At 49.6% G+C, this 15,137-nt stretch overlaps 1 protein-coding gene across 2 annotated transcripts in view; it reads left to right on the top strand.

Moving 5' to 3' along the window:
* The window catches only part of MOV10L1 (Mov10 like RNA helicase 1), a 1,432,366-nt gene that overhangs the window by 1,252,888 nt on the left and 164,341 nt on the right, over nucleotides 1-15,137 (top strand). The window lies entirely within an intron of this gene.

Raw genomic sequence — 15,137 nt, 5'->3', positions numbered from 1 at the left:
TCAATGTGGTGAGTAGAGCAGGGACAGACACGTGGACTAGCAAATGTCGCTCAACAGATTTTTGAGCAAAGACCTATGGGATAAAACAGTATTGCATTGATTTTTGGTCCATTATATGTGTCTCAGATTGTAATCAGATCTAACCTTTTTTGGTATTTCACGTAATTTAATTTCTGATGCTTGTTAATCTGCTTAGAATCACGTGCTGTGCATATGGTCCGACATCCAGTGGTAACCGCTGAGTATTGCATCTTGTCTTTCGGGGATCGAAAGGGGACTTCGGCATAGGCGTGTCCGTAACACTATCCCTATCGTGACGTGTGTAGTACCCAAAATCCCTCACGCGCCGAGGTCCCTCAGATTGTTTTTCTCCGCCCAGATAACTGGTCGCCCTATAGCGGAGCTCTTACAAGAGACATTGTTTATCTTACCGAATTGTCGGTTTATTCCCTGTTAAGTCACTTCGCCCAACAAGAACTCTTCGACGAAGACTACGGGGGAATCGTCTACGGCTGTGGGAAGATCCGGCGTCCGGACTTCCACGTGGTCGGGCCCTCCGGCCGGCCTATACAGTAGGGAGAGTGGGCTTGGGGTAGCCATATTGTTATTATGTCTTTCCTCCTTTCCACTGCTTTCCCTTTTGCTCTGGTCACCCTTCCCTTCTGCTATGGAAAGGACTCCATTTAGATTCTGCACTGTGTGTAGGGTCAGATATCCTTGGAAAGACGAGCACACGACGTGTAACGCTTGTCTCCCCCTAGAGCACGACGAAAGGCGGTTTTCGACGTGTAAACTCCTTAAGCCTAAAACCCTTCGAGAGCGCCGGTTAAAGCGGTGGGCCACGTACGGCATGTCACGCGTAGAGCTTCCCTCCCCTACCGCGACACCAGCCGAAAGCGATGGGGGGGTACTTCGGATGACCAAACGTCCAATGCGGGTGTTATGGACCTTGAGGTGGACACTTCTAGGTCCACCACGCCCGTCTCCGACCCTTCCAGGCTCGACTCTGGTCTTGCTACAGGGACCACACCCGGCGACAGGGGCGTACAATCGCACCGCATCACTAAGCACACAACCCAGACGCCGTCCTCGACAACATCGTCGAAAAAGGCAAAAGCGCTAACGGGCCCGCCGGAAATTTCGGCAGTGCCCTCGGGTCGTTCAGATCCAAAGCCTTCCCTGCATCCGCAGCAGCGCATGACGACTGGGCATAACAAACATAGGAAGGGCGCTACCCCCCCCAAACGACACGCATTGAAGTTTCCGGACAGGAAACTTCAACGATTTCCAGGGCCCTTACAGGTCCGAAAACTACGACTAGGCCTCTACCCGAAAAACCGTCCGCTGGCCCTTCTGGCGCCGCGGAAGGAATTTCCACTGCCGATCAATCATCGGAGGCTTTGTCTCCCGACGATTCGGTTACTATCCATAAAAGGATCACTAGGATCGCAGCGGCGGTGGGCCTAATGCCGGTTCCGCTCAAAGTTATGGGCCAATCCGCCTAAAAGTTTTCAATGGATTTGGGCCACGATCCCGAAGATACTTACGAGGATAGCCAAGAGCCCCTCTCAAGCACCCTGAGAAGATCCTCAACGCCTTAGGGTGGGGAACGTGGTTTCTACTCACCCAGGTCCATTTGGGTCCTCCAAATGGACTACTGAGAAATTTGAGGGGTGTATGGATCGGCTGGAGCACTTTTTCAGGGCTTCTGATCAGCCTTCGCGGAAAAAGGCTTGGGTAGACACTAACCCTCACGCGCAGGATGTTCAGCCCCAAGTTACCTATCAGGAAGACGTCCAGATGGACACATATAGGGACATCTATACAGAAGAAGAGGAGTCCTCTTTTCTCGACAATTATGGAGAAGATCAAGATGCAACGGATAACTGGGAGGAAACCCAGCAGGCTACACAGGATCCTTGGTCACATCAGGATCAGGACTCTGATATCGTGTGTGTTGACTCTGACTCTGATATTGTGTGCCTTGACTCTTCCCCGTCCACCCCGGCTCGACAGGCCTCCCCGGTGGATGACCAAATGGCTTTCAACTCCATGTTGAAAAAAGCAGCGGAATTCTTCAAAATTGCCACGTTAGAGGCCCTGCCCGAGCAAGATTTTGTAGAGGACATTATCAAGGAAAAACCTCTGGCAAGCCAATCTATTCCTCTCCTGAACTCGGTAAAGAGACGAATAGCTCCATCCTTAGTCATGCCCGCTCAGACTAGGGCTGTGAACCCGAGGGTCGAAAAATTATTCCGGCCCTTCCCCACCGACCCTCTCTATATTAGAGGAAACGCCGTCCCGGACTCGCTGGTAGTGACCAACACTCGTAAGAGAGCAGGGGTTCCCCTTGCCATGGGAGAGTCACCCCCGGAAAAAGAGTCCAAGAAATTGTATTCCTTAGGCAAACGGGTCACATCAACAGCGGTTTAAACCGTTTCGGCTTGCTAATAACACCACGATACTAGCAAGCTATGCTGACGCCCAATGGAACTTGCTCCAGGAAGGCCTCCCAGAGGTTCCTGAACCAGCCAGAGCTAAGCTTCTCACCATTGTTTCAGAGGGGAAACTTGCCAACCAGAATGTGGTGAAGAATACCCTGGACACCGCAGGCAGGTCTCTTGCACAGGGTACTCTCCTAAGAAGACATGCGTGGCTGCGCACGTCTGGCTTCAGGCCTGAGACCCAGGCCTCCCTTATTAACAAACCCATCGAGGAGACTAACCTCTTCGGGAAAGCGGTGGGTGAAGCGTTGGAGACAGCCAAGAAGGAGCACGAGACTATTAAGTCGTTGCACCAGATTTCACCGAAGCCCTCCTCCCAGAGGGGCAATAATTCTCAGCGGTCCTTTCGAGGACAGACCCGCGCCAGTCAGAATAACTACGGCACGGGTAACTTCAACACAAATCAATCTTCCGGAAGCCCCACCTACTACCCCCCGAGGGGCAGAAGCGCGGCAAAGGTAGAGGCAGAGGCTCCAATTCCGGAGGAGCCGCAACCTCGGGTCAGAAATGACCACCAAGTCCAGGTCCCCTCCCATGTCTCCCCGGTTGGGGGCGATTAACATCTTTCTTCAAGGCATGGGAGGGGATAACTTCAGACCAGTGGGTCTTAAAGACGGTCGCCCACGGTTACTGCGTGGAATTCGCCCGACCTCCACAGTTCAGACCGCCGCGACCACGTCGCCTTTCACCGGAACATCTGCAGATCCTGATCCAAGAGGTGGAAGTGCTGCTGGGAAAGGACGCCATAGAAGCCGTCCCAATTCTTCAGGTAAACAAGGGTATATATTCAGTGTACTTCCTTGTACCCAAAAAGGATCTCAACATGCGTCCTGTTCTAGACCTGCTCCCAGCGAACACGTTCATGAAACCCCAGAAGTTTCGCATAGTAACACTGCAGGAGGTGATTCCATTGCTGAAACAGGGGGACTTCATGGCAACATTGGACATGAAAGATGCATACTTTCATATTTCAATGTTGCCAGCGTACAGGAAATACCTAAGGTTCATGATTCAGGACAAACACTACCAGTTCAAGGTACTCCCCTTCGGCATCGCCTCAGCGCCAAAAGTGTTTACCAAAGACCTGGCAGTGGCAGCAGCACACCTGCGCAGACTATCAGTTCCAGTTTACCCTTACCTCGACGACTGGCTCATCACGGGGGACTCTTTCGACGCTTATTTTTCGAACACCCAAACAACAGTAGATCTCCTGTTTAGTCTGGGATTTTCAATCAACGAAAAGAAATCCAGCTTAGTCCGCAGACAAGTAAAACAGTTCCTGGGGGCACTAATTCGGACGGAAGACGGTCTGGTCTTTCCTTCCAGCGAGAGGGTTCAGAACATGCTCTCTCAGGTTCCTCAGTATGTAACCGGTCGGGAGGTGACAGTACGCAAAGCCATGCGTTTGCTAGAAATGATGGCGTCGTGCATATGCTTGGTTCCCCACACGCGGCTGCGCATGCGTCCCATGCAAGAGTGGCTCAACAGCCAGTGGTGTCAGGCCAACGGACAATGGGAAGATCTGTTAGTTGTCTCGCCAGCCCTCGTTCTCTCTCTGCAGTGGTGGTCAAGAGAAAACCTCTTGAAGGGGAAGACCTTCACCACCCCTGCAGTGGAAGCCACTCTCACGTCAGACACATCTCTCACGGGGTGGGGGGCTCACCTGCTTCAGCAGACAGCACACAGAGTGTGGTCCCCTCAAGTAGCGGCCAACCATATAAACTTACTGGAGCTACTAGCAGTGTTCAAAGCATTGAAATCCTTTCAGGAGAAACTGCAAGGGAAGATACTGCTGATCCTAACCGGCAGCACTACAGCAATGTATTACCTGAACAAGGGGGCACTCACTCTCCAGGGCTATCCTAGCTGTCCCAAAACATTTGGATATGGGCTCTCAAACACAGGATGTTTTTGTTGTCTCAACATGTTCCAGGGGAACTCAATCTTCTGGCAGACGTACTCAGCAGAGATTTTCCTCTGCCAGAAAAATACGAATGGCGACTGCACGAAGACACTGTCTCCAACGTCTTCGCAGAATGGGGGTTTCCAGAGATTGACCTGTTCGCTACTCAGGAGAATGCCCAATGCCCAGACTACGCCTCAAGGTACCCCCAGAACTGATCCAAGGGGAACAGTCTCTGGATAACTTGGTTGGGGAAATTTGTCTACACTTTTCCCCCGACTCCCCTTCTCAACAAGATAGTGCACAAGTTGCACCAGGAACCAGTTACCATGATACTGGTGGCCCCCATGTGGGCCCGCCAACCCTGGTTCGCTCAACTGATGGAGATGTCCCTCTCCCCACCAGTCAAGCTGCCCTGCCCGTACAACATGTTGTCGCAGGACAGGGGGGAGACCCTCCATCCATGCCCACAAACTCTGAATTTAGCAGCCTGGCTCCTGAGGTCATAGAGTTTGGACATCTGCAACTCCCTCAAAGATGCATGGACATACTGAGGGAGGCGAGAAAGCCTAATACATGTTATTGCTCTGCGAGCAAATGGAAACGTTTTGTCATCTGGTGCAGTGCCAAAGGCGTGAAACCCATCGATTGCTCGCCTGCACACATTGTGTTGTATATAACCCATCTGTTGGACTCTGGGTTAGTCTTCAACTCCTTAAAGGTTCATCTAGCTGCGTTGTCAGCCTATACCACATCATAGCAAAAGATGTCGTGGTGGAAGATACCAGTAATTAAGGCCTTTATGAAAGGTGTTAAGAGGATTTATCCTCCCATCTCTCACCCAGCCCCTGGGTGGGATCTGAATGTGGTTTTGACCAGGCTCATGGGAGCCCCCTTTGAGCCTATGCATAAAGCAAGTATGTAAGAACTGACTTATAAGACAACCTTCCTAGTGGCTATCACTTCTATCAGAAGGGTTAGCGAACTACAGGCTCTATCTGTTTTAGACCCCTTTGTTACTGTCCACAAGGATAAGGTAGTTCTGCGCACACATCCCAGGTTTGCGCCAAAATTTATTTCGTAGTTCCATGTGAACCAGTCAAGCGAACTGCCCACATTCTTCCAGAAACCTACTAACATGGCCGAAAGAAGCCTTCACACACTAGATGTGCGCAGGGCAGTCATGTTCTACATGGATAGAACTAAACCACTGAGGAAAACTAACCAATGTTTCGTTTCAGTGGCAGCTGGTAGAGAAGGAGACCCTGTCTCTAAATCAGCAATCTCAAGGTGGATTGTCAAATGCATCACACTATGTTACGCTTTTGCAAAGAGAGAACTGCCCTTTAAGCCTAGAGCACATTCTACTCGAGGCACTGGGGCATCCATAGCATTCATTGCAAATGTTCCCCTAGAGTACATTTGCAAAGTGGCAACCTGGAGTTCTGTACCCACCTTTACAAAACACTATTGCCTACACACTCAATCTAGGTCTGATTCTCAGGTGGGACAAGCGGTACTAAGACATCTTTTTTCTACTGTTCCTTCTCACAACCCACCTCCAACTCCGGGTACTGCTCGCTAGTCTATGCACAGGATGTGATTTAAAGCAGATTAACAAGCATCAGAAGACATGCATTACTTACTTGGAAGGAACATAGACTTCTTACTACTTTCTCTCTTCACGTACTCACTCACTAAAGCCTTGGGCTCCCTCAAGGGAGAAAAAATACAATCGGAGGGACCTCGGCGCGTGAGGGATTTTGGGTACTACACAAGTCACGATAAGGGTAGTGTTATGGCCACGCCTATTCTGACGTCCCCTTTCGGTCCCCGAAAGACAAGATGCAATACTCTGCGGTTACCACTGGATGTCGGACCATATGCACAGCATATGAATCTAAGCAGATACAATCATCAGAAATGCTTTTACGGTAAGTAATGCATGTCATTTAGGAATGAAGGCGCACAACATTCACTTTACTCGTATCTTCCGGCTATGTTTTTATTATGCGGTGCACGGGCATGAGTAGTTCACTTCTTTACTGATGGGAAACATCATCTGCTTATTCTTAGTTGTAGGCGGAAAACAGCCCTCTGCCGGGACTCCTATTCACAGCCTGTAGGCATCAAGAGAAAGGAGTATAATTATTCAAGACATGTATGCACTGCAAACGCAAGCAGAAATCAATGTAACTGCGCGTTGCAAAACAAATGCGTATCTGTATGGAGTGATTTCTATGTTAGAATGTTTTTCTTTTTTGTATGGCTCATGCTGTGGTACGGTCGCTTCTGTGATACGGACAACATGGGGGACTTAGTTATTGCTTCGACTGCATACTGCGTACTCCCATTGTCTCTGGAGCAGTATCGGTCCTTCTTGCATGCGTATGATCGCTCAGCTCTCTCGTATGTGTGTCGCTCGTTGGAACCGGGCACACGGCCGTTTTCCGCCTACAACTAAGAATAAGCTGATGAATTCCTGTTTCCCATCAGTAAAGAAGTGAACTACTCACACCTGTGCACCGAATAATAAAAAGGTAGCCGGAAGATACGAGTGACGTAAAGTGAATGTTGTGCTCCTTCATTCCTAAATATTAAATTATGGCAAATACGAAAAAAGGTTAGATCTGATTAGAATCCGTGACCCATATAATGGACCAAAAATGTAAAATGTGATACGGTTTTATCCCATAGGTCCCTACTCAACACTCTGTTGAGCGACATTTGCTGTCCACGTGTCTGTCCCTGCTCTTCTCACCACGTTGAGGTGAATTGTTTGTATATACCACCTGCAAGACTTCCTACAAATTTGAATGAATGTTATGACCAGACCCAGTTCATCGTCCACAACTGAGATTTTATTCTGTGTATTTTGTAGAGAGAAGAAAAGTATCACGGGGGTCAGGAGTCAAAGACTCCTTTTATATCTGTATTTTCCTGTCCTGATGAAGGCCCGGCTTTAACGAAAGAGAAGACCACGGATGGATGCGGTCTATCTCCTGCCAATAGGGCTGAAACGCATTGCGTTGACACTATAATTTTGCAATGTCATCCATTGCTAAACTTATTGCCCCTTAGAGGTGATAGGGTGTGAATAACCCAAAAAACAAAAGCTGAGATGTGTCTAAAACAATCTGATGCAAACTGATGGAACTGTAAATAATGTGGTACTGTGTTTTTTACAACACTTTACCGTTGTGATACGTTTGAAATATACACTGGCAGATAAGTGTCTAAAATATCTGTATTTGTATGCTACACTTGTTTGTGTTTTAAAATATGTTTTTACATGGTGAATAATGTTTATATTGTAAAAAAAAGACGATAAATTAAGAACCGAAGAGAGTCAGGTAATAATAAAAAAAACTGTAACCTGCTGGTTTCAAAATTTGTTACTGAAAAATATTTTTCTGTATGGAAAAGGTCTGGTTCTGGTACAAGTGGAGCCTGCGTGCAAACGTCTGGGTGGCATTTTCACTTTGGCAATCATCCAATATGTGATGCAGGAGTAGGAGGTAGTCTGTGTCCCCCCCCCCCTTTTCTTACTGCAAATGGACAGTCAGCCATATTTTGTCAGATATGCACTGAATATAGGACGATTATGATTTGGGATTAAGTGTCCCCAAGAAATGTAGTCTAATAATAACAGAACAGAAGCTTGCCATACTGGCATCTACTGTAGACAACTGTATTGGAACTTTGTATAGCTCTCCATTCAGGAATCCTTTTGCTTGTAAGTGCTGTGCATAGTGCCGCTACTCTATTTAATGGTATACATTGTAGCTACTTAGAATTAATTAAGGATTGACCCTGACCTGCCATGCTTAAAACATGTATGTGTCAATCTGAACGCAGATGTCTTGGCCAAGCTCTTAACCTGTGTTAATAGCTTAATTCCAAATGTCTTAAAATTGATGGGCAGTGCTAGAATGGAAGATCCTATGAAATACATGCATGACTTATATTCTCTATGGCCCTCAGAAGTTTTGCAGTGCAGGAAAAGTGGTGGTAATTCTGTGACCGCCACTTTTCCCGCACCACAAAACGTCAAGTTTGCCGTTGGGGTTCACTGACTTACTTCCAGGCAAGAAGAGCTGGAGGTAAATCAGACCCCCCACGGACATAAAAACAGCCAGTATTTCTGGCACCGGTACTAACAGTGCCGGAAATACCAGCGATTCCCCCTCATGGAGCCATGGAATGGGGAATGACTGCTGTTGCCGGCAATTGGAAATTGGAATATTCCGGTATTAGCGGGATATCAGGTGCCGGTAACGGTAGGTCTGTTTCCCGGTATCCAGCCGAAATTACCGGTAGGATACCGGAAAACCTATGAGGGCGCATGTCTCTGGTTGTTTGTGAAATGATTTTTAAGCTGTGTGGGATAGAATCACATAAATTGTCTTCATCGCAAATTGCTTATTTTGGGCAAAATGCAATGAAGTTATATTCCTTCAAAAATCAATGTAACAAATATAAATTTCTGATGTTTGTTAATCTGCTTAGAATCACATGCTGTGCATAGGTCCGACATCGAGTGGTCACTGCGGAGTATTGCATTTTGTTTTTCGTAGTCGAAAAGGGACGTCGACAAGACGTGTCTGAAATACTATCCCTATAGTGACATGCATTGTACCCACAATCCCTCACGGGTCGAGGTCCCTCAGATTGTTTTTTTTAGCCCAGCTACTGGTCGCCTTTACGCGGAGCTCCTCGAGAAACATTGCAGATTTCATCTCCTCGACCTTTGGTCGTTTTCCTAGTTAATATATAACACATCGATCCCTCCCTCGACGAAGTTGTGAAGCTGTCTCCGCCGAGAAAGATCTTCGACTGAGGGGACGAGCGGAGGAGATCCTTCGGCGTTGCCGAACACGTGGCCTGGCCTCGCAGGCCAAATACAGTAGGGAGAGTGGGGTCGTGGGACATCTCTGGTTCTTTTCTGAGAATGCCTTTCCTTTTCCCCTTCCTTTCCCTTGGGGTCGTTATCACGATTTATTGCCTCGGCTATGGAGAGGACACCCTTTAGGTTTTGCCCGCGTTGCAAGGGCAAGTTTACTTGGAAGGACAAGCATTCACGGTGTAACCGCTGCTTGCCCCTCGATCACAAAGAGGAGGGTTGCACGGCTTGTCGGCTTCTTAAGCCAAAGACTATAAAAGACCGTAGGGTCAAGAGGTGGGCGGCCTACGCTATGTCGAAGGCCGATTCTTCACCCGCCGCTGCTACCACCGACAGTGACGAGGAACGTGATAACACGACCTCCGCTACGGAAGTCGTAGACCCCTCTAAAGAGCGCTTGCGCTCTTTGTCGTCTGTCCCCGGCCCCGACGGGCTCGGCTCACGCCCTGCTTATGGGGATGAACACCCCGGCGACACTGACGTACATGATACCACACATAAGCACACAACCCATGGCTCTTCTTCGTCGAAGACGAAGAAAGCATCAGCGCCCAAGGAGACGCAGGTCCCACCGGCGGCCTCCTCGGACCGTTCAGGTTCGAAGCCCCTCTCGCAACCGCAGCCGCGACCAGCGACTGGGCTTTCGGCAAATAAGGGCGCCGCCCCCAAACCATCGGCCGGCGCGCACCAGCAGAGAGCGCACGCCTCCGTAGAACGATCGACGCCCGTAACGTCGAAACCACAGCCCTCCGCTGACAAACGAGTCGCAGAGAGCTTGGCGAGGATCGTTGTAGCCGACGCCCAGAAGCGTACGCCGAAAGACACGTCGAGCGCTACGCAAAGGTCGAAAGACACGCCGAAAAAACCAGAAGAAAGACAGGGACTACCCCCTTCAGTCGGGGGGACCTCCAGCACACCGGAAGGCTTTTCGGAAGGCGACGGGACACTTTCCTCGACGTTATGGGAGAGGTTGAGCCGTTTTCAGCTAGATGACACTAATTTTCCCCCGCTAGACCGCTCAGGGGTACCCCATGAAACGGCTCCATCTCTGTATGGAGAGAATGAAGAAGTTTATGAAGACCCAGAACCCTCCCACTCCCAAGAGAACAAGAGAAGGGCCTCAGGAGGACCCCAGGGCCAAATATCCGAGACTATTCAATCCCCAGCAGGACACAGCCTCAGATTTCCATAATGTGTATGACCTCACTGGTGAGGAACAATACTTGGAAGAGGAGGATGAATTTGTGGACGATGAAGAGGGACAGAACCAGGAGGAAGGTCTTGAAGACAGCGCAGACATGGTAGGAGAAGGCTTCGGAGAAAATCCAGAAGAAGGACCTTCACATCCCTGGCAATACCCATCAGTATATTCGGACACTGATGTCCTGAACCTAAATCCTCCTGACAATTCACCTGTTAGAAACACGTCTCCCATTGACGATCAGCCCACGTTCAATGCCCTGTTGCGCAGAGCAGCAGCACATTTCGAACTGGACACTGGGGAGATCTCTCCTGAAATAGACTTTGTGGAAAGAGTAATTAAGGAGAAACCCCCGGTCAGCCAGACCATTCCCCTCCTCGCTTCAGTGAAGAGAAGAATCATCCCTTCGCTATCCACACCCGCACCAATCAGAGGAGTTAATCCAAGAATTGAAAAACTTTTCACTCCTTCACCCTCAGACCCGCTGTACATCAGGGGACATTCCATTCCGGATTCCCTTATAGTAACTAATACAAGGAAGAGGGCAGCGGTGCCGCTGTCCACCAGCGAGGCACCACCTGACAAGGAGGGCAAGAGGTTATATGCCCTTGCAAAGAGAGTCACATCCTCGGCTGCCTTTTCGGCAAGAATTGCGAACAACAATTCTTTGCTAGCTAGCTACGCGGACGCGCAGTGGGCCAAACTGCGCAAAGACGCCGAAGAAGCGCCGGAACCACTACGTACACGCCTGCTATCAACTATTGGCGAAGGAACCCAGGTCAACCAGAGTATTGTTAAGAACTCTCTGGATGCTGCAGAGACAGCGGGACGTTCCCTGGTTCAGGTAATACTCCTAAAACGCCATGTATGGCTGCGCAACTCGGGGTTCAAACCGGAGACACAGGCGTCTTTAATAAATAAACCTGTTGAAGACTCAAACCTCTTCGGGAAAGCGGTGGATGAGGCTCTGGAGATGGCTAAAAAGGAGTTTGATACTATCAAAACTCTTGACCAGATCTCTAAGCCCACTACCAGACGCAGCTATGGCAACAAACGCTTTTTTCGTGGCCAACAGCAGAATCAGCAGCAACAGTACCCTGCCACCAATTACCAGACCAATAGTGGGCAGTACAGCCAAAGAGGCCAGCGCCGTGGCAAAGGGAGAGGTCGGGGGTCCACCCCCAGAGGCTCCCAAGCCCCCAACAACACCAAGTTACGCGAAGATTCGCGTCCCCTCCCATGCAACACCGGTCGGGAGCCGGATAACATCCTTTCTTCCAGCATGGGAGGGAATAACGTCAGACCGCTGGGTACTTTCCACGCTAGCCCACGGATACTGCATCGAATTCAACGGTTCCCCAACATACAGACCCCCGAGGGGACGACGCATGACACCGGAACACCTTGCCATCCTTCTCCAAGAAGTACAACAACTGCTGGAAAAAGGAGCCATAGAGGTTGTGCCTCTATCTCAGGTAACGGAAGGTATTTATTCAGTGTACTTCCTTGTACCCAAAAAGGATCTAACCATGCGCCCTGTATTAGATCTGCGCCCAGCGAACAAGTTTATCAAACCCCAGAAGTTTCGTATGGTGACCTTAAGGGAAGTGATCCCACTGCTATCATAGGGAGATGACATGAAAGATGCATACTTTCATATTTTAATGTTGCCAGTGCACAGAAGATACCTCAGGTTCATGATAGAGGGCAAACACTACCAGTTCAGAGTGCTACCCTTCGGCATAGCATCGGCACCAATGGTATTCACGAAGGTACTGGCAGTGGCAGCGGCCCACCTGCGCAGGTTGTCCATCCCAGTTTACCCATACCTCGACGACTGGCTCATAACAGGGGATTCTTACGAAACATGCTTCTCCAATACCCAAAAGACGGTAGACCTTTTGTTCCAGTTGGGCTTCTCCATCAACGAAAAGAAGTCCAGCCTAGACCCCAGCCAAATCAAACAATTCCTAGGGGCTCTAATTCGAACAAAGGACGGCCTCGTCTTCCCCTCCAACGAGAGGGTCCAAAACATGCTGTTTCAGATCCCTCAATATGTAACCGGTCAAGAGGTGACGGTACGCAAAGCAATGCGCTTGCTAGGCATGATGGCGTTGTGTATTTATTTGGTACCTCACGCGCGCATGCGCCCTATGCAAGAGTGGCTCAACAGCCAGTGGTGTCAGGCCAGCGGACTATGGGACGATCTAGTGGTGGTCTCGCAGACCTTGGTTCTCTCGCTACGGTGGTGGACAAAGGAAAACCTGGAAAGAGGGAAACCCTTTGCCACACCCGCGGCGGAAGCCACTCTAACCACAGACGCATCCCTCACAGGATGGGGGGCTCACCTATTGTTAGGCGATCCTCTGCACACCAGGCCACGACACATCAGAACACTGCCCACATTCCCCCAACATCTCCTCCCAAGCTTCGAGGCTCAAGTGATTCGGTGAACCCACAGAACCGAAGGCTCCGTACCAGTGTACGGGCTCGATTGCAACCCTTTCTGCATTGGCAACTGCCTTGGAGAACGTATAGCAGTAAGGGCGGCCTTACGTCTTCCCGCCAGTCACGTGATACACTGCGGCGTTCCCCATGTGATCTTGGTGGACGTCACATGATCCAGAGAAGTCACATGACCCAGGGGCGATCAGTATAAAGGTCTGAGAGACAGAACGCTCATTGCTTCTCAGCTGGCTTCGGACACTGTTTGGCGTTACAACTTGCTCCTTGTTACCCTGATCACGGAACTCTATCTCGGACTCCCTCGGACACCCCTTGGTACTTTTGCTTGGAACTGTTTACCCGTTGCCGGATTTTTGGACTACACCTCGACTTGTCTTTGGATCATCCCTTGGTACCTTGCTGATCTTCTACGCTTTCTTCCCCACTGGGGATTCAAGTCAAGCCCTAACTCCCACAGGTGGCTACTCTTCATCCACGCTGAACCTGCGGTTCTACCACTCCAAGGATCGCCGCATCTAATGAGCCTCGAACCTCCATACTAGGTCACCTGGGTCTCCATTACACCAGATAGGTAAGACACTTTAGTTACTTGTCTTCTTCATTGTATTGTGCTTGCCTGGTACTTAACCCCATTCCCCCCTTGACAGCAGCATCGGTGTTCCAAGAGGCTCCGTGGATCCGAGAAGACATCTCTCACCTGTGGCCTCAAGGGTCGTACAGTGGGTTTCTATTTAGTTCCCCTGTACGTCACTTGGGGACGGAGGTCTCATCGGTCTACACGACACTCAAGTCAGAACACCTATCCCATCAGACTGCTCACGGAGTGTGGACTCCGAACGTAGCATCCAAACACATAAATCTACTGGAGCTACTAGCTGTGTTCAAGGCGCTAAAAGCCTTCCATGAACACCTACAAGGCAAGACTGTGTTGGTCCTTACAGACAGCACCACAGCCATGTACTAAATCAACAAGCAGGGGAGCACCCACTCTCCAGGACTGTCCAAACTGGCCCAAAATATATGGAAGTGGGCTCTCAAACAAAACATGTTACTACTGCCACAACATGTACCAGGGGAACTCAATCTACTGGCAGACAAACTCAGAAGAGATTTCCCCCTGCCCGAAGAGTACGAATGGCGACTGCACGAAGACATCGTCTTTGACGTCTTCACACAATGGGGATTCCCAGAAATAGACCTGTTCGCAACCCTGGAGAACTCACAATGCCAAAGTTACGCCTTCAGGTACCCCCAGAACCAATCCAAGGGGAACGGTCTGTCGATGCAGTGGTCAGGGAAATTTGTTTACGCTTTTCCCCCCGACTCCCCTTCTCAACAAGGTGGTGCACAAGATGCACCAGGAACAAGTGACCATGATACTGGTGGCCCCAATGTGGGCCCGACAGCCATGGTTCGCTCACTTGATGGAGATGTCTCTATCTCCCCCAGTGAAACTCCCCTGCCCGTACAACATGCTGTCACAAGACAAGGGCAGGACTCTGCATCCATGCCCCCAGAACATGAACTTAGCAGCTTGGCTCCTGAGATCATAGAATTCGGACATCTACAGCTCCTGCAGAGATGCATGGACATCCTCAGGGAAGCCAGAAAACCTAACACTCGCCACTGCTATTCTAGCAAGTGGAAGAGATTTATCATCTGGTGCAGAGGAAAAAGCATCAACCCGATTGACTGCTCTCCCACACATATTGTTCTATACCTGACCCACTTATTGTATTCAGGTCTAGTGTTCAATTCCATTAAAGTCCACCTAGCGGCACTTTCTGCATACACCACTTCCCAACTCAAAGTGTCGTGGTGGGAGATCCCTGTTATAAAGGCCTTCATGGAGGGAGTAAAGAGAATACACCCCCCGATAGCTGACCCAGCTACCGGATGGGACCTTAACGTGGTACTTACCAGACTCATGGGCTCTCTATTCGAACCCATGCACAAAGCATCTCTTAAAGACCTCACTCGTAAGACTGCTTTTCTAATAGCTATCACCTCCATCAGGAGAGTAAGTGAACTACAGGCTCTTTCTGTTCTAGACCCCTTCGTTACCGTTCACAGAGATAAGGTGGTTCTACGCACGCACCCAAGGTTTGCTCCGAAATTCATCTCGAAATTCCACGTAAACCAGTCTATAGAACTGCCAAC

This window comes from Ambystoma mexicanum, chromosome 12, assembly GCF_040938575.1.
Source record: "Ambystoma mexicanum isolate Mex_15411 chromosome 12, UKY_AmexF1_1, whole genome shotgun sequence".
NCBI classification, from domain to species: domain Eukaryota; kingdom Metazoa; phylum Chordata; class Amphibia; order Caudata; family Ambystomatidae; genus Ambystoma; species Ambystoma mexicanum.
Note: the sequence above shows the minus strand (reverse complement) of the source record. Positions and strands in the feature narration are given on the sequence as shown.